Genomic DNA, 20,913 nt, shown 5'->3' with positions numbered 1-20,913 from the left:
GTACGATCGTACTTCAATGGATAAGAAAGGGATCTCTATGGAAAGTTACCATTACAAAAGTTTAATAGCACGGGTGTGCTCATTGCCAATGGTGTATCTTTGTGGAGTGGAACCAATGGATTTACATGTAGAAAACATAATGGGGATTGTATGATTGACTATATGCTACTCTCCGAAGCCATCATGTATCACATAAAGAATTTTATGTTTGTCCAATGGACCTCGGAATCAGACCATTGAACATTATGTATTGACCTTGCATGTGGAGAAGCAACTAAGCATGATAATCTCAACCAAAGGAAAGAGAAGTTATCACTATGTATGGATTTCAAATGGGCACCAATGTACATTGAAATGGTGGATCAAAAGTTATGGATGACAAAGCTTCAACATGATGCACCATTGGAAGCTAAATGGGAAGCTTTCAAGAGAGTTGTTTGTTGTTGTGTTGAAGAATGATTTTCCATAAAGCATGTCCATGGTATCAACAAAGATAGATCATGCAAAAGGTAGTTTGATAAAGAATGTCAAGATGCTTGAACGTCCTTGGTAAAGCTTGATGCAACTATGGACAAAGACAACTATCAAAGTCATTTTCATACATACAAGGCATTGATTCAAAAGAAGAGAAGAAGATGGAAAGTAAATCAAAGAAAAATTCAAGTCCAAGAAAAGGCACGTTGGAGAGGGGGAACGTGGGACACGCCCATAGCACAAACAAAAATGTCTCTTGCATACACAACACCCTTTCCCCCAAACAACACAATCACCAAGACCACATGCGCACACTCACTCACACACACTCACTTGAGCCCACACAAAGCATAACACAAACCACACCGAAAGAAAATGCACCAATGATTGCCGCCCTTCGCACACAACACCACACACTTTCTCTCCCTCTTTGCGCACACACTGTCTGGAGGGCCATACTACCGACACACACCCAAACCCACTTGCAACAGAGCAAAGAAGAAGGGGAAAGGGGAATCCGTAATGACACGACCGCACACTTCAAAAATGGGGGGACTTTCTTCATTCAACAATAAAAAACCAAGTACAATTATGGTCGTAAACGAATGGACAAAAAAAGAAATCGGAATCGAGCTCTCGCCAACTCCCCCCCCCACACCAAGTTTGCCATGGTGGTCTCTTCACATGGAGCTCTCTCTCTCTCTCTCTCTCTCTTCGCTTGATATGTAAGAGAAAAATACCTTCCTTCGGCTCTCTTTCTCCCTCGGAAGAGCTAAAGTAGAAGAAGATGAAAAAGCTTCTTTCATCCCTCCAAGAGCCCCTCCTTGGGCTTGCCTCACCCTCCACTGAGCGAACGAAGAAAAAAACTCCCCCTTGAAGTTCTCCTCCTTCCTCTTTGAAAAAAGAAACCCTCCTTCTGTTTTACTCCCAAGGGGCAACAATGACACCGTCGTTGCTCCCTTGCTCCTTTTTTTATTTTCTTTAGACTTCTTAAAAAGAAGTCCCCTGCACTAGCGCCCTTTGAGGCCTCCATCCAACTTCTTTTTCCCTTTTCCTCTTAACTACAAAGCTCAGCCCTTGTGTTTTTTTCCCCCTCCAAAGAGTAGCCACCATTTCCTTTTTGCACTTACAAAATAAGAACTTAAACATACAATTCCCATGTAGTCGGTGCTCCCTCATGCCAAATTTGGCAAACACCCACCTTATCAACGCACTAGAACTTTGTCTTGCTGGTTCGAAGCCATGAGAAATTTTTTCACACTCCAACTTTTTTGAGCACGTCAATGGAAACCGTGAAAAGAAGAAAAAATGTTTGTGATCACTTCACATTCACCTTGGCATATCCAACCACCCATGTGTTAACCCTCACGGCACACGGACACCCTATGATCTATAAACGTTGTATTGTTTAGAGTCAGGTACCGGGCTTGTTGGACCAATAGGAACAGGGTAAGGGTGATCGCCGATGACAGGCGCACTCTAACTGGAATATTCAAGGAGTTAGTTGGCTAAGTATGGGCGCCCAAGTGTGAATGGGGTGAGCTCATATAAAAGCCACTAAACTTAATTTTTACTCATTCTCTCATTGTGCAATAGAAGCCGCTCTTGCTCCATCTCCACCTTCTCCTTTACCATCTCCTTGTGTGTGTGTGTGTACGTGTGAGAGAGAGTGTGAGAGTGTGTATGTGATCGAGCGTTGCTGCGACACGACGGCGGCGAGGTGGTTGAGCGCGGCGTAGCGGCGTCTCCCTCTTCTTCAAGGCGCGGGAATCCTTCATTCGCAACTACGCAGGAAGGTGAGTGACACACCATTCTTCCTTGTGAGCTTGTCTGTTGTATGACTGTGTGCTAGGAGCCTTTGTGGCTCGCACACGACGCGTAGCAAGTCCCTAGCCATAACATTTTTGGCGCTGCTGCCGGGGAGCTGCTGCGCGTGAAGATCCAATGGCGACCTGTAAATTGTATTGAAGCTATTTTTTATGTAGGAAAGGCGCGGCTTCAGTTTGATTATTGTTGTTATGCAAAAACAGTAGAGAAAGACACAATGTTGTTGACTGCATTCAAGTTTTCTGTGTTCTGTTAAGCTCTGTTTTGCTAGTTCTATTAAGCTCAGATTTCAGCTTACACAGTTAGCATTTCTTGCGTTTCTGCGTTTTCTGGTTTGCACTGCACAGTTCTGTCAAGTTTCAATTTTCTGCATTTTCTGTGTTTTCTGGTTTGTGCACATTTAGGTGCACAGTTAGTTAATTAAGTAGGTTAGTAATTAGGTGAACCATTGATTAGCAGGTCAGTAGGTAGGTGAGACAGTAAATAGTTAGGTGAGGTCAACGCGCACCAAATCCGCGGGCGGTCGTCGCCCATATTAAAAAATAAAATAATAATAATAATAATTAAAAATTAAAAATTTAAAAAAAAACCGAAAATATGTAAGCATGAGTGACTGGGGAGATCACTAAAATTTTGATCGGGATCGGGATCATTTCCCCAAGCCCAAGCCCAAGCCCAAGCCCAAGCCCAGGCCTCAATCCTCAATCTTATGATATATACTAGACTCACTCTTATATATATACCCTACCCCCTCAAGAGGGAATGAGAGCATGTGGGGCAGGTCCTCCACTCTCCTCCCTTCTCTTCCCACTTGCACCCTTAGACTTGGTATTTGGAGCCTAGTTCCCCAGCTAGGAAAAGACTGTTTCGGGCTTTTCTGGAGCAAAATAGAACCAAACGGTGGACTGTAAAGCACAACGCGTCCCTCCTAGCGACACGCTCGTTTCGAGCTATCACACGGCCCATTCCACGACACGCTCTAAAAAATCTAGCAAAAAAACAAACAAAAAACACGCAAAAAACTAGTCACAAGGCCTCCTAGAGCAGCTTTTTGACACCTTAGGGTATCAAAAGCACATGTACTTACGCTCTGGGCGGGTGCTAGAACACGAGCATATTGAGGGTGCCTCTGTTCATACGGACACCCATTACCCATCCACGATAGGCTCTAGACCCTCAGCAGGAACACAAGGTAGCACCACCCAAGACCCTAAAATAGCCGCTAGTGATTCCTCCTCCGACTCAGAAATCATGGAAGCATACCCTACCCAAAACACTGAGAGAGAAGGCCATGCACCTCCCGAAGCTCCACAGCCTAGTACTAGTATGTTTAGCCATTTCATGGAAACATTAGGTAGAGCTACTCGCTCGGAACCTGATGCAAATGAAGCACACGAAGGGGGTGGGGAAGTGGACTCTCCTTTCATATCGCACGTGGACTCCACACCCCCAAAGAGTGTCCATGTGGATATCCTGCCAACTTCTTACCAAGAAGGCTCTGTTGAGTTGCCTCCTTCAGAAGTTCCCTCTAGAGTACCGTTGGTGACAAGTAAAACCACGGGGAGCAACATTGCTTCTACCTCACAAGAAACCATTAACACGTCGACTCTAGAAGGATTGTTCATTAATGATCATTGGACATACGACCTCCACACTGAGGTGTTGACGGATCTACACTCTGGCCACACCTACCATGTAGGATGGATAGAGATTGTACAATCCACCTCTAGTGCCACGAGCATCGAAGATCAACAGAAAATGATCTGTAATGTTATCCATGGCATTATTCAATCAGAAAGGCAAAACCGAGGGGTAAATATACTCTCAACTGGCCCCATGAGATTTCTGGATACGAGCAAGGCTCAACAGCCTACTCTATCACAAATGGAGACTCCTCTAATGAGTCCCATGGACCCATCTTACGTCATTTCACCTGGGGTCTCTATGCAATCTGAGCCTCCGAGCGACAACTTTAGCTTCCCTAACTTGGCTCAACCCTCTATTAAGGAAAACACGGTGCTCACTCCAGGGATAGGCCTGACAGAGAATGCACCGATGACATCTACGGTTAGCGCAGTGCCACTACCTAGTGTCGTAGTACCTAATATGGGGCCTCGACCGTATGTGCCTCTAGCCCCTTATGCACACATGGCCCCCACACCTCCAATTGTACCACTCGTTTATGCTCCTCGAGTGCCGCTCCCTAGCCCTTATCCGAGTGGACCTATGCCCGGTTATGTTCCATATCCTGCATCATCCACACATATGCCAAGACCGATACCCGTCCCTCTCCCACATATGATTCCAAGAGTACCTCCACCGGCCCTGCCTCCTCACATAGGTGACTTGGCAGCGTTTGCTCAAACCATAGGTCGATCTATCGCGGAAAATATGCGTCATGCATCTGATAGAGAGCCTAGAAGTAAGGCAGTACAAATTGCCAAACTCACGCAAAAATTCAATGGGGACGAAGATGCTAGAAAACACATTGAAGTGTTTGAACAAGTATGTGATTCCTTAGGGGAACGCAATGAACTACATAAGTGCAATGCCTTAAGCTTGACATTAAGTGGGAAGGCTGGAGATTGGTATAGAACCCTAAGGGTGGACGAGAAAACAATCTACCCTACCCTTCGAAGGTTGTTTCTAAAGGAGTACATACGAGAAGGTGTGCTTTGGGGTGTAGCATCTCAGCTACAGAAGGCCGAACGTAAGGAAGGAGAGTCAGTAAGGGACTTCATTAGTCGTCTAAAGCACTTAAACTCTCGCTGCCCTGTAAATGAGCGCTTCAACAATAACCAACTGCTTGATCGATTCATTCGAGGGTTGATGAATGAAGGAATCTATAATGGACTAGTGATTAGAGGTATCACAACCTGGGAAGATGTCACTGCCAATGCAATCCAATTAGAGGACAACTTGATGATAGCAGGCATGAGGGTGTCTACTGACACGAGATCCACTAGCTCACAAGCCATTGAGTATGAACCCATGACTGCAAAGCCCATTGCCAATGAGCCAAAGGTATTTGAGACATTCTTGAAAGACCTCACCAAGGCAATCCAAGAGTCTCTTAAGGATAATCGACCCCCTCAAAATAGTCACATGTATCCAAGAAGGGAGCAACAATGGTGTTCCATTTGCTTAGGTCCACATAGCACTAGTGAGTGCCCTACGTTTAGAGTAAAATTTAATGGAACTTGCAACGCATGTGGTAGGTATGGTCACCAAGGTAAGGATTGTTTAATGATCAAACGTATGATGGCAAATAGACCACCTGTAGCCTGGACGGATGCACCTCGAGCTCGTGTATTGATGTCTGCTCCACCTGTTGGGCAACTACCGCAACACATGGTCCCTAGATCTCAAAATGTTGTACAAGCTACACCGCTACCACCTCCTGTGCTAGGACCGCAGCCCCCGCATCCAAGAGTCGCCCCTATGAACCAAGTGGGTTGCGAGCCATCTAATGCTTATGCAGATGGCTGTGAGGAGGAAATAGACACTAGTATTGCCTATGGACTTGATACATTGGAAGAGTGTCCTATATACTACATGGAAGATTGTTGGGGGCAAGTCAAGCCAGTTTATCAAGCTGCTGCTCTCGCATCCAGAGGTCAAAATATCAACACCCAGGCTAGGAGGCCACCTCTTCAATGCTACGAGTGTGGTGGACCACATCGGGCAGCGGAGTGCCCTATTAGGCTGCAAAAGAATGCTGCAAAGATGCAAATGAATCAAGGGAGCACGTCTGCAATGCTAATTTCTCACATGTAATCGTTGTGGCATAGATCACTTGATTGCCCAATGCCCCTATAACCCAAATGCGCCTAAAATCACACCCCTAAATTTGGTCAAAATTGCTAGTGTGACATCGCCAATACCACCCGTCGCACCCGCTTATGCGATTACACGGTCCATGCTTCAAGGGCCAGGCCATATCCTCAAAGAGAGAGATACCGCGTCAGTTATCCAAGCAAAGAAAAAGAAGACACGAAGGAAGAGGTCGCAGAATACGGGAAATTCAAAGCCAAGTTCCAAAACAAACATAGGAACAGGAGATGACCCCGTGTATATGAATGACCTCGAGGATGATTCAGATTCAATCGAGACAATGGAGACTAGAACCAATACCACAAAGGGAAAGACCGACAAAGAAAACCGTAACATGGAACCAAATGAAAACCGATTAAGAGAAAACCATAAAGAGCCTCTAAAAACACCACAAGTGTTTCCAAATCCAATCCAAGACCCCCAAGATAAACCGCAGGGGCAAAAAGGGAAGAATCGTAAAAAGAAGATTGGGACGTACCCAAACCCAGTAGACGAGATTGAGCAGGTGAAACATCTAAGAGGTTTAGTGGAGGAGACTCAAAGGAAACTAGAACCAGAACCCATGCATGTCAAAATTCATGACACAGTGTTTCCCACGCAAGTTCATCCACCCCACATGAACCATAGACCGTTAGCCATATCTAGTATCATCCAAGAAGGGAGTGAGGACGGGACATCAGAAAGTGAGCATACACCTTTCTTGTTGGAAAGGATGTTTAACGAAGGAATACCTGATCCCATTGAGGAATATGAGATTCCATCCTCACCAGTTCCTAGTCAAGGACCTACACCCTGCAAAATTCCAATGAATGTTGCCAAACTAGTGGACTTCATGTCTTCTGAGGTCCGAACCACAATCATAGCAAAGTTGTATGGAGATCCTGAGTTATTCTTTGCACTTCGAGCATTCCTTAACGGAGAGCTACAAACGGGATTACCGCAGTTTGCGCAACCAAATAGGCTTGACTCGATTATGATTGATGAGGAAAATCATGTGCAATCACTTGACTTAGATGGACACGAGTCTGTGATCGAGGTACCCATTAACGAATTAGGGCAGTATTTTGAAGGCGACGAGTCTAATGCGACCCTACCCATCACTACCAAGGGATTAACTATAAAGGGAATTCTTGATGGTGGTGCGGGAGTTAGCATCGTTACAAAAGATTGTTGGGAATCCATGGGAAAACCCCGCCTGAGTGTTACTAACATTGTGGTAAAGATGGCAAATGGTACCATAGCCAAACCTATGGGGATGCTCAAGGATCTTAAGATCAAAGTTCTAGGACACAAGGTACGACATGCGTTCATTGTAATGGATTTCTCTAAACACCTTATGTCATATGAAATGATTTTAGGAAGACCATTCATGAGGGAAGCACAAATGGTTCATGATTGGTCTAAAAATCATGTCTATTTGCAATTCCAAGACTCTGTCCTTAGAGTGGATTTGGTGACTGGTAAGGTACACCCCTTAGGGAGTAAAACCATTATTGATCATCGCTCTGACACCACAGTTCACTCGGCCCCACTACAATATTGTTACACTTGTAAGAAGGATACAGACATTGGCCAAGATTCTCCTTACATGGATGTGTTACGGGGTATGACGAAATCAGACAACGTAGACTGGGTACACCTAGCTGCAACCATAGATACCTGGGGAAATAGAGGAACCACTTGGGTCACACCAGAAGGGGAAGAGGTACCACAAATTGCACCTCTGAACATGATAAGTGCCATACATGCATCTTCTAAGGGCAAGGCAATTGTAGACCAATCTGACAGTGACACCGATAGCTCAATAGAAGACTTTGACCAACACGACTCAGACACTGACTCCCAGAGTGAAACGGATTCTGAATCTCATGAATTAGAGAGTGGAGCAAGTTCAGAGTCAAAACATTCGGAAGGATCGAGCACATCAACCGATGATAGCTCCTCCGAGAGTGAAGAGGACACCAACGAGGACTCCTTTAGTGAGCCATATCTAAATGCAAATCAAAAGCAGGTCTCAAATAAGAAAAAGAAAAACTTTAAGAGGCGTCGATATCGAGCCAATGTACGTGCTAGGATAAAAAAGAAGAGATCCTCAGCAGAATGGCTCAGTTATATAGGAGCATGTGATGCTCATCAAAAATTGGTAGACGATTGGGGTGAATATCTCCAAAATGTTATGTGGTGTAGACCACGACCCCATGACATAACCCAATTAGAGATCATAGAGAAGCCAAAGTTGAGCCGCACTGCAAGGAGGCGTCAAAACCAAGAGTTAGCTCGACAACACAAGAAAGCAGAAATAGAAGGACAGACCAAAGCACAACCAGAATCCACAGACTTGCATCCTGCACCAGAACATTTCAAATCTTACACCACCGGGGAAGCAAAGGTTGTGTACACAAAAGCCCAAAGAATACCTATCGATGGGAATAATGGAATCTATGATGGTCTGGCAATAGTTAAGGAAATAGAGTTAGCCGACCTCGGTGAAGAATCAAAACCTGTTTTTATTGCCCAAGACCTCACAGAAGTTGAAGAGGCGGTCCTCAAAGAGCTTCTCAAGGAATTCAAGGACGTATTCTCTTGGACATACCATGATATGAAAGGTGTTCCACCTTCTGTGGTCCAACATACAATCCCTATGATTAGCACTGCGAAGCCCGTACAACAAAGACCCTACCCGATGAATCCTAAGTACGCAAAGATCATTCAAGAATAACTAGAAAATCTTATCAAATGTGGGTTCATATATCCTATTGAACACTCTGAATGGGTGTCTCCAATAGTTATCGTGCCAAAAAAGAATGGGAAACTCAAGGTGTGTGTGGACCTCAAAAAAGTTAATGCAACTACTAGAAGAGACCATTACCCCCTACCATATTCCGAACATGTACTCGAAAGAGTTGCAGGCAAGGAAGCTTATAGCTTTCTAGATGGGTACTCAGGCTACAACCAAATCACGATAGCGCTAGAGGACCAAGCTAAAACTGCCTTCATCACGGAATTTGGCGTGTTTGCATTTCGTGTGATGGCTTTTGGCTTAACAAATGCCCCTGCTACATTCCAACTATTAATAAACACTGCTTTTAAAGAATATTTGAGAGAGTTTTGTGAAGATTTCTTAGACAACCTTTGTGTTTACTCTTCTTGGAAAGAACATCTATCATGTTTGCGGAAGGTGTTTAAAAAGTGTAGGTTATATCGTATCTCATTGAACCCGTTCAAATGCCAATTTTGGGTCAAGCATGGAGTTATTTTAGGGCATATAGTATCTAAGAATGGTATCTCAACCGATGAGAGCAAAATTAAAGTGATTCTAGAGTTACCACCACCAACCAATTACAAGGGAGTTCAAAGGTTCATGGGACACGTGGGTTATTATCGATGGTTTATTTTATTTTTCGCTGAGATAGCACGTCCTTTGTACAAGCTTCTCATTGAATTTAAATGGATTGAAGAGTGTGACCAGGCCTATGAACAATTGAAGAAAGCACTAGCAAGTGCTCCAATTTTAAGGACACCTAACTGTGATGTCATTTTCCATGTGCATATTGATGCATCAAACTTTGCTATTGGGTGTGTTCTCACTCAACCAGGAGAACATAAATTGGACTATCCCATTAGCTTTGCAAGCCGTCAATTGAACGATGCTGAAAGGAACTACACCACTACAGAGCGAGAAGGTTTAGCAATGGTTTATGCAGTAAAGAAATTTCGCTACTACCTTCTGGCAAACAAGTTTGTATTTTATGTGGATCATCAAGCGTTGCTGTATCTGGTACACAAGCCATGCTCCACAGGAAGAATCACATGATGGTTGTTAATTCTTCTGGAGTTTGATTTCACGATTGTAGTGAGACCCGGTAAAAGGCACGTCATGGCTGATCATTTGTCTCGCATACCCAATGGTGAAGCCCCTACAGGAGTTGATGATGAATTACCCGATACTTCCCTATTCATAGTTGAGACTATGCCTGAATGGAGTGAGAACATTGTTGACTTTTTAGTTAATGGTTTTCCACCCAAGGAACTTCGTAAGGATATCGCTCGAAGGCTAGTAAAAGAATGTGAACCCTATTGTTTGATTGCCGGAACTCTGTATAGACTAGGCAAGGACGATATTCTTAGGCGTTGTGCCCACAAGGATGAATATTTGTATATCTTGCAAGAAGCACATATGGGCATAGCAGGAGGACATTTTTCAGGAGACCTGACTGCTAGAAAGGTACTGCAATCAGGCTATTGGTGGCCAACTTTATTTAAGGATGCATCACTTTTTACAAAAGGGTGTGATGAGTGCCAACGTTACAAGACCACACAGCGCAAAGACAGAATGCCCTTACATCCTATTAAAGTAACCCAACCATTTGAAAAATGGGGCTTAGACTTTGTAGATCCAATTAGTCCCGCAGCTCGCAACACTCAATCTCAATATATTCTAGTTGCTACGGACTATGTAACAAAGTGGGCTGAAGCTAAGGCGTCACAAAAAGCTGACGCGAGGACAACAGCTAAGTTTCTTTTTGAGAACATTATCACAAGATTTGGTTGCCCTTTTGAAATTGTTAGTGATAATGGTACCCGTTTTATAAATGAGGTAATAAGAGAGCTTACCACGACCTTTATGATATCCCACCATAAGTCTACACCTTATTACCCGCAAGCTAATGGACAAGCCGAGAGCACCAACAAGACTCTAATCTCTATTTTAACCAAGACGGTAGAAGCTCATCGCACTGATTGGGATTTGAAGTTGACATCTGGTCTATGGGCTTATCGTACTGCTTATAAAGTGGCTATTAATTGTACGCCATTCAAAATGGTATACGGCCAAGAAGCGGTTATGCCTTGGGCGTTTGTCATTCCTAGTCTTAGGATAGCTTCGCAAGAAGGATGGAATGGTAACCCCTTAACCGAGCGTTTGTATATCTTAGAAAAACTAGACGAAGAGAGACAGTTGGCTGTGCAAAATGCTCTTGTGGAAAAGGATAGGAGAAAGAAGTGGTTTGATCGCCATGTGAAGGACAAGGACATCAAAGTTGGTGATAAAGTCCTTATGTATGGAGTACGTAAAGAGAAGAAAAATTTGAAATATGCTGGTAAAGGACCATATAGAGTATGTGAAATTACCCCACAAGGTACCCTTCGTGTGGAAACTCTTGATGGAGTTGAAACCATTGGATTCCTCAATGGGAGTAAATTCAAAAGATATTATGATCCTTTAAGCCAAGAAGAACTACGGGCCATTCATCAAAAGAAGGCCGCCAAAGCACAAACCGAGTTAAAGAAGATACAAGCTCAAGCTGAGGCTAAGGAGTGACAACAACGTATAAGACAAAAACGAGAGGCTAACCTTGGAGTCACAAATGCATTCCACATGGAAATCGAAGAGGATTGGTTGGACTTTGACACACCTCTACGATACCCTATTGAGTTAAATAGTGCCTATGAAAAAGTGCTATATAACGCCTTATTGGACACGGGTGCTAAATATAATCTGCTATCCTATGGGGTGTGGTGTCAGTTAGGGAAGCCACCTCTATCAGAGAGTATTATCCAAGTCAAGGGTGTCAACAAGAGAAAAACTACGGTTTTTGGAATCTGGCACACTTCTGTGAGTTATGACAATGGAATTGTAGCTCAAGACTTTTTGGTCATGCCTACTGGAACTATGGAGGGTAATATAAACCTAGGACGCACGTGGCTGATAGCCACCAAATGCACTATTGATTGGGGGATTGGGGGTGTCACAACGCAAAAACCAACTCTTATCCCTACCACTCAAGCCATAGTCCCTGAGATATTGCCTAAGGAAATAAAACCCAAGACATTGCATGTCCAGGAGGTTGAACAATACGTCCCCATAGCCCAACTCTCTAGATCTTCAACTGATGTAGTTGAAAGAAAGCTTGAGACACACAAGAACCATCCTAATATAACAAAGAAAGCATACAAGTGGGTCCCTAAAGCTTCTTTAGTAACCATGGCTGATGCTAAAAAATGGAAGCCTTGTAAGAAACGTCCCACTTGCTCCAAGAAATGTAAGAAAACGTGGCGCTGGATTCCTAAACGACTATTAAAAGCCCAAGGATACTATAAAGGAAATGATCAAATCTGGGTGCCCAAACGTAAATTTTACTCTTACCTGTCACCTGGCCCATGTAAACCCAATCCTGTGGCTCCAAAACAAATTGAAAATCGTGGAAAGGAAAAAATCACGGAATGCGACACACCTGCTCCAGAGCTAGTTTGGGTACCAAAGAAAGAACGATTTGTTCCACCTAGCTTAGGAACAGGAAAAGCAAATGAAGCTTCTTGCTCTTCATGTAGTTCCTATATGGAAATAGAAGCTTCGACACAACCTCCACCTACCATCGTACATATCCATACAAGCAAGAAAGATTTTGCACCTCCCGTTGTAGATTTACCACCTCCAACAATGTTGCAAATAAAATCATGGGAGAGTACCTTACCACCCTTGGAACTAGATGAAACACATAGGGTGATCGAAAACTATTGGTTAAAGCCTTTACCCATAACAACTTGGAACAATTGGTTTCAAAAGGTGACGACATCATTCCAAAAGGTATGATCTACCCAAGGAAGGGGGGAGTGTTTGCTGACATCCGTCATTCACTTGCTTCCCTCTCAACCTTCCTCCCTGACCTCTCAATCTCCAATCTTAGGGAATGTATATATAAAGCCTTATACTCACAAAAACAAGATAAAAAAGTAAAAGAGCAAGAGCCATAACACAAAATAATAAAAACAAATTATGCACAAGAACACGACCCTTGTAATATTTGCACTCTAACCATCATCTATTTGCGTGTACAGATATGGCTAGTACGCTAGAGTCATCCACTCCTGCCTTGGGTGAGAGGTACCCTCGTTACTTTTCACAAATGTTTCACATGGTCTTTCCAATGCTTGCATGTGAATGGGATTTGATAGGTACGCTAGCATGTGAGAGGAATTTTGAGGAGTTAGAATGGCTGATACGTCTCTTGACCACGTCTGATCCATACTTAGTAGAGAGCGTTTCTCCCATTGCACAAGCCTACCCTTTTGACCAAGATGACTATAGGCGTCTAGTGACCTTCTTAGTAAACATGGGCACCTATGATGAAGAAGAAAATTTACATGACTACACAGATGGAACATATGGTCTCATGGATGATGACTTTGTTTATCTCGACAACGAGGATAGGGGTTTAGCCTTAGGGTTTTCCCCCAACCTCTACAATATCCTATTCCCTTGACTCTTTAGGGGGAGTGCAAATAATTAGGTTAGGGTTCCTTATGTTTTTTGTTGTGTTCAATAAGTGTGCCTCCTGGAGGTATTCCTTTTGTTTCCTAGTGTGTACAGGAGTGTGTTGATGTTGATAGGATTTGGACCTTCATGGAACCTCTCTCTCGTTCACACTTCAAATCAAGCGCGACCATCAACACAAACAGGTGTTTTATGTCCATTAACATTGCCCTTATCTTTTTGCATCCATGTTTGTCTGCTTTGATTGTGATTGGTAGCACAATATTCAGCGCATTTTCTTAGTATCAAACATTTAATTCAATGTAATGTTTTGTCATAATCACTTGTCTAGGTTTAAAAATCAAGCAGTCAGACTAAGCTAGTTTGACCAAGCTAGGTATTAGAAATCTTCTCTTAATACCATGGGGAATGCCTTCCTAATACGCAATGGTTACTTAGGTTCTTAATCCGATTTAGGCAGCATTGTGTGAAATGTACTAGGGCTTTCTAGTGGGCTTAACCCTATTGACCTTTAGCTTAAGTATTATAAAGGGAGTTTACTAATGTGATGAGCCTTGGGGGGGGGGGTAACAGTGTTATATGACCCCCCAAAGTTACAAAATTAAAATGTTGAAAATGAACAAACAAAAAATCAAAGTGCCACAATGTAAAATTTTAAGCTGAAAGAGAAATCCCCGCTTAAATTGGTACTTCACTCACATGTATCGCCTATGGTACTAGAGCCCTAGAGGTTCCCAGTGTGGGCGCTTTTCCTTGAAAAACAAAAAACCCAAGGCATACAAAATAAGCACACACATCAAAATTGAATCAATGTGAAAAGACTTTGGGGGGTCAAAGAAAAGGTAATCAGTCACGCGATGATTTCATGAGAAATTCCTTTTATCGTAGCTTAACTACAAGGTCTTCTAGGTATAGCCTCTAGTCAGCCCTCGCACATCAAATACTTGGCTCTCGCGATTAAACAACTTAATTGACCAGAGAAAATTGAGAAGTTACCCATGGTATTAATAGTCGAGCTCTAGTGCCTTTTGACCGTTAAATTAGCGACCCCGGACTTGTTTAATTTTTTACCTTTACATCTGTTTCTGCATTTGATTATATTGCAATTTAATGTTTATTGCTGACAAATTGTCTAAAATTCTGTTACCAATCAATTTGTCTGTCTAAAATTACATATGATTTTTAATTGTATATGAGAATGCAATTACTGTGGCAATGTTGTTTGATTTTGCAGTGATTGAAGAAGGCTACGCACATCCATGTCGACAGCTCTTCCATCTCGACGAACGAGCTTCAACTGGATAGCTTCCGAGGACGGAATCTACATCAGGAAGGGGGGCATGTTAACCCTCACGGCACACGGACACCCTATGATCTATAAACGTTGTATTGTTTAGAGTCAGGTACCGGGCTTGTCGGACCAATAGGAACAGGGTAAGGGTGATCGCCGATGACAGGCGCACTCTAACTGGAATATTCAAGGAGTTAGTTGGCTAAGTATGGGCGCCCAAGTGTGAATGGGGTGAGCTCATATAAAAGCCACTAAACCTAATTTTTACTCATTCTCTCATTGTGAAATAGAAGCCGCTCTTGCTCCATCTCCACCTTCTCCTTCACCATCTCCTTGTGTGTGTGTGTGTGTGTGTGTGTGTGTGTGTGTGTGTGTGTGATCGAGCGTTGCGGCGGCACGACGGCGGCGAGGCAGTTGAGCGCGGCGTAGCGGCGTCTCCCTCTTCTTCGCGGCGCGGGGATCCTTCATTCGCAACTACGCAGGAAGGTGAGTGACACACCATTCTTCCTTGTGAGCTTGTCTGTTGTATGACTGTGTGCTAGGAGCCTTTGTGGCTCGCACACGGCGCGTAGCAAGTCCCTAGCCGTGACACCATGATTCCGATTTGCAAGCCGTTGATTTCAACTGACTCCACACAATGCATGATACCTTGCCAAACCTAGTTGAGGTAAAAAAAACACATGATGGCATGCTTTTTACTGCAGACAACCTGGCACACACCCAACCCCCAACAAACTTTCAACTGGCCATAACTTTCCTATTCGGACTCCGATCGGCAATCCGAAAAGATTGGCATGCTCCACAACTCAAGTTTCACATGCCTACTTGCCTGTTCCGGCCGGCGCTCCCTGTCGCCATTTTCCCTATCTGTTGGGGATCTGCAAAACCTTCCAACTTTGAACTAGCATATCTTTCACACCAAAGCCCCTTTTGACTAGCTGTCTGGACAGGCTTCTAGAGAATCTTCAAAATACATTCCAGGGCACATATCCCACATTTTAAACACCTTGATCTTCCATCTTAATTATCCTAACTTGGAGGCTCCTTGGCCTAAACAACCACTTTGAGCATACATTTTTGCTGCCACTGTCTTGCCTAGGTCTTCCACATTGGCTCTAGCCCTTGACCATGCACCTATCTACATACACAACATTGCATAACACACTTCCTAGCATGGACCACAACTTTGGATACACCATCATTGCCCACCCCCTAGTTGAACATTCATGTTCAACCACACACATGTTTATTGCGCCTACAAAAACTGTAACACCAAACTGGCAACAAAAGCACTCCAAAATCACCACCATATGTATAAAAGTTGTCTCTTGTCACCCACCACATTTTTCATGTGGATTGCCCAAACCCTTGCTTAACATGCCATCATCCACTTGGGTTGAACACCTGACAGTGAGCATGCCCATCCACTTGTAGCAGCCTCCTATAATGTTGCATCCCAGTGCACAGCCAATCATCCATATAACCTACCCTTGACATACTTCCACTTTTTTAAGCATCCATTGGCCAACTACCCACTTCAAAAAAAGCATCACCAAACACAACACCACTCCAATCAGATGTGCCATCATTGACATGGAACATACCATGCCCTCCCTCACATCCATATAAAGTGAGATCCTCCTCAAGAAGATCTTGTACCTGCTTGACAGCCCATTGCACAACTGCTTTTTTAAGCATACCTTTCAACCACCACACACAAACCTCGTTTGAAAGCTTTCCCGCAACCTAGAAATCCATACCATTTTTCATAGAGTGCACTTGTAACATCCAAAGCTTCAACTTTGGCTCCCCGATCTTCTCTTTACTTGCCATGCACTCAATTCTAGCATCCTCAGGCACTTTTGCACCATCTAGCTCATAGGGGTCCACTAACACCTCTTGCAGATCAATTACTTGTACTTGCCTTTCAAGATTTTCCTCATCTAGTGGCAGACAAAGCACAAAGCCACCTTTAACATATATCCTGGCTAAAGCCCTCTCAACAAGTACCTGCGTTTATTTATCCATTTCACCCACCGGGTAATCAAACCCCCATTCAGCTTTGTTTTCCATGCATTCCTGGCTTAAAGAACCCGTATCCAAGCATCTTTTTTGCAATCCATAGGTAAGTACAGTTGCTCTTCCCTTTGATGCACATACAATACCTTTTTCCCGTCATATTCTTCAACTTGCTCCTCTTTCATAGCCACCACAATTCTCCCCTTCTTGGGAAACCCTTCTACCTACTATACAATTAAAGCACCTTCCACAACTACCTTGACAAGCATCATCATTAGCATTGTTCCGCATAGCACCCTCACCTGCACGTTTTCATTTCAAGCTCAGACACTCTTGCTTGCTCTTCATTCATAATGGAAACCACCACATCTTCATGCATATAACAAGGCAACTTTACCTTTACCAGCATTGGCTCTTCGAATTCTATCTCCCAGCTTGTATTTCTATCCTCCTTGCTTGTTTCCTAGAAACTCAAGCTTGTAGCCTCATCATCTTCACCATAGGCCGATTAGACATTTGCATCTTCATCCTCTAGATGTTGGACCATTGTCCTTTCCACTTTCATCATTCAACCCCAAGCGCCTTGGCACCTACAACTTGGACATGATTTGTTACTCTTTGATACAAGCACCCCACAAGAACAGGCACCACCTCTTTCGGTTGCACTGGGCACTTAGCATTGGTTACTTCCTCTGCATATAGATCTTGTTTAACAAAAGGCTCATCTTTGTTGACGAGCTCCTCCAAAATCGGCATAGACACCTCACAGACAGGAAATTCCAAAGGAACATAAACGATCAAAGGCCTTACCCTAACAGCCTTTGCACTTTGCATACTTGGCATCATCCACGATTGGTCCATAGAATATCTTGCTACCGCCATAGGTGCATAATTTCTAGGCTTTAATAAGCCTAACTCTAGCTTTCTTTTCATTTTCTTGCTCTTCACCACAGAAACTTTGATAGCCTTGGCATAGCTTCCCGGCTCTTTGTAATCAACCTTCTCTCTAACACACGGATGGAGGCAAGCTAGGAACTTCTCCCGCTTGAAGAATTTTGCATTGGGCCACTCGTGTCACCACCAGATCTCTCAAGCATGCTTCAACTTATCCACAAAAGCGTCAAAATCTTCACCCACATCCTTTTGTGAATCTTAATCTTCCCATCCTCTTCAACAGCCGACACCACCCTTCCAAACCTATGTAGAAACCGATCTCAAAAACCAACCCATTCTTGCATATCTGCAGCTTTCAAACCATCAAACCAAGCCTTTGCTTTACCTTGCAACACCAACGGGATTGTCTCCAGCTTTTTTTCACCACTCCACATCTGCAATATAACATAAACAATTTGAAATTTGCGAGCCACTCCTCCACATCTTCATCACCAATGAAAATTGGGCTAGCACTTTGCCACATTTTTTCTTGCAAACGCATCACCAAGGAGCAATCAACGTGCTCCTCGGTGGGAGCACCAGAAGATGGAGAGGGGGAAAAGGGGACATGCTCAGAGCATAAACAAAAATGCATCCTATAGCTTAGGGCATACACAACACCCTTGCCCACTTGAAAACCACCTCCAAACAACACAATCACCAAAACCACATGCGCACACGTGCTCACATAGACTCACCTGAGCTCACACAGATCATGACACAACCATACCCATAGAAAATGCACCAATAATCGTCACCCTTTGCACATAACACCACACACTTTCTCACCCTCTTTACACACACACTCTTGGGGGGGCAACATTGTCGACACACACCTGAACCCACTTGCAACAGATCAGAGAAGAAGGGGGAAGGGGAACATGGCACGATGTGATCGCATGCTTCAAAAATGAGGGGACTTTCTTCATTCAACAACAAAAAAAGAAAGTACAACCATGGTCGTAGACCGATGCAGACAAAAAAGAAAAGTGGGAGCGAGCTCTCTCGAACTCCCCACACCAAGTTTTCCATGGCAGCTCTCTCTCTCTCTCTCTCTCTCTCTCTCTCTCTCTCTCTCTCTCCCTCCTCGACATGCAAGAGAAAAATCCCTTTCTTCGGCTCGCTTTTTCCCTCGGTAGAGCTAAAGAAGAAAAAGATGAAGAAGCTCCCTTTGTCGCCCAAGGAGAGGCTCTCACTCGACATGCAAGAGAAAAATCCCTTTCTTCGGCTCGCTTTTTCCCTCGGCAAAGCTAAAGAAGAAGAAGATGAAGAAGCTCCCTTTGTCGCTCCAAGAGCCTCTCCTTGGCCTCTCCTTGGGCTTGCCTCAGCCTCCACCAAGGGCAAGAAGAAAAAACCCCCCCGTGACGTTCTCCTCCGTCCTCTTGAAAAAAAGACTCCGTCCTCATTTTTTACTCCCAAGGGTCAACGATGGCGCCATTGTTGCTCCCTTGCTCCACTTTTTCTTTTCTTCAAACTTCCTAAAAAGAAGACCCCTGCACTAGCGCCCTTTGGGGCCTCCATCCAACTTCTTTTTTTCCTTTTCCTTTTAACTGAAAAGCTCAGTCCTTGTCCTTTTTTTTGCCCTCCAAAGTGTAGCCACCATTTCCTTTTTGCACTTATAAAATAAGAACTTGAAGATACAATTCTCATGGCGTCGGTGCTCCCCCATGCCAAATTTGGCGGACACCACCTCATCAACGCAATAGAACTCCATCCTGCCGGATTAAAGCCATGAGAATTTTTTTTGCACTCCAACTTATTTGAGTCCGTTAATTGAAACTACCAAAAGAAGAAAAAATATTTGTGACCGCCTCACATTCACCTTGGCGTATCCAGCCCCCCCTGATTTTGATTTGCAAGCTGTTGATTTCAATTGACACCACACAATGCATGCTACGTTGACAAACCTAGTCGAGGTAAAAAAAGCACATGATGGCATGCCTTTTAATGTGGACAACTTGGCACACACCGCCCCCCCCCCCCGACAAACTTTCAACTAGCCATAACTTTCCCATTCGAACTCTGATTCCACAACTGGAGTTTCACATGCCTACTTGTCTGTTTTGGCCCGGGATCCCTGTCCCCATTTGCCCTATCCGTTAGGGATCTACAAAACCTTCTACTTTGAAATAGCATATCTTTCACACGGAAGCCCCATTTGACGAGGCGTCTAGACGGGCTTCTAGAGCATCTCAAACACTACATTCCAGGGCACATTTCCTATTTTTGAACGCCTTGATCTACCATCTCGATTATGCCAATTTGGAGTCCCTTGGCCTAAAAACCACTTTGAGCATACATTTTCGATGCCACTGCCTTTCCGAGGTCTCCCACATTGGCTGTAGCCCTTTACCATGCACATGTCAACATACATATCATTGCATAATACACTTCCTAGCACAAACCAACTTTGGCTGCACCAACGTGCATGCGAAAGATTTTGGATAAACTTGAGGGAGATAATTTTGGTAACTTGATTCTTTTGGATATGTACACACATTATAGACAACTATATGAGCAACCAAATGCTAGAAAAATTCCATTTTATGGTTCATCCCCATGTATGCCTTCTTTTTTTACTATTGAGGATGTATGTAGTGGGCTTCAAAAGTCGGCCACTCGCAAAGTGGAAGATCTTCAAGGTATTAAGTCGGAGATGATTAAATGGACATGAGATTTTACACATGAGGGGATGTGTAATATGTTCAACCTTGCACTTCAACATGGTATACCGTATGATTGGAGTACTAATTGGCTCAAGCCTTTGCATAAAGGAGGGGATGTAAAGAATGTAAACAATTACCGGACTATAATGATTGGGTCTCTTACAGAAAAGTTGTTTGTGTTAAGTATGGAGCCTGCTTTACCCTTGTAATTTTCTGTGGTAAAAGCGCACATTTGTAAGGCCCCCATTATGAGGAGAAGCAATCGTGCGTGAAGGAAAATCACTCACCGGAAACCAAAATTTTCACGGACAAGAATCAGGGGCAACTTTAAAGGCCTCGGGGGCGGAGGCCCCTGAGACTTTTTTTTTCGCCGGAATATTCTTTTTCGCCGGAATATTATGGCCGGACGGCGGCCGGAAAGTGGTCGGAAAACAACCGGTCAGTTGGCCGGTGGCCGGTAGTCAATGGCCGACGGCCGGTGGTCGGAAGTCAATGGCTGGTGGCCGGTGGACGAATTCAAAAGCGGACTTGTCTTCTCAAGGGCGGCCACACATGGGCGGATTGGAGGGTCCGATTTGGACTTATTCGCACAAGGG

The sequence above is a fragment of the Adiantum capillus-veneris genome, chromosome 24 (assembly GCF_014529385.1).
Source record: "Adiantum capillus-veneris isolate H3 chromosome 24, ASM1452938v2, whole genome shotgun sequence".
In the NCBI taxonomy this organism is placed as follows: Eukaryota; Viridiplantae; Streptophyta; class Polypodiopsida; order Polypodiales; family Pteridaceae; genus Adiantum; species Adiantum capillus-veneris.
Note: the sequence above shows the minus strand (reverse complement) of the source record.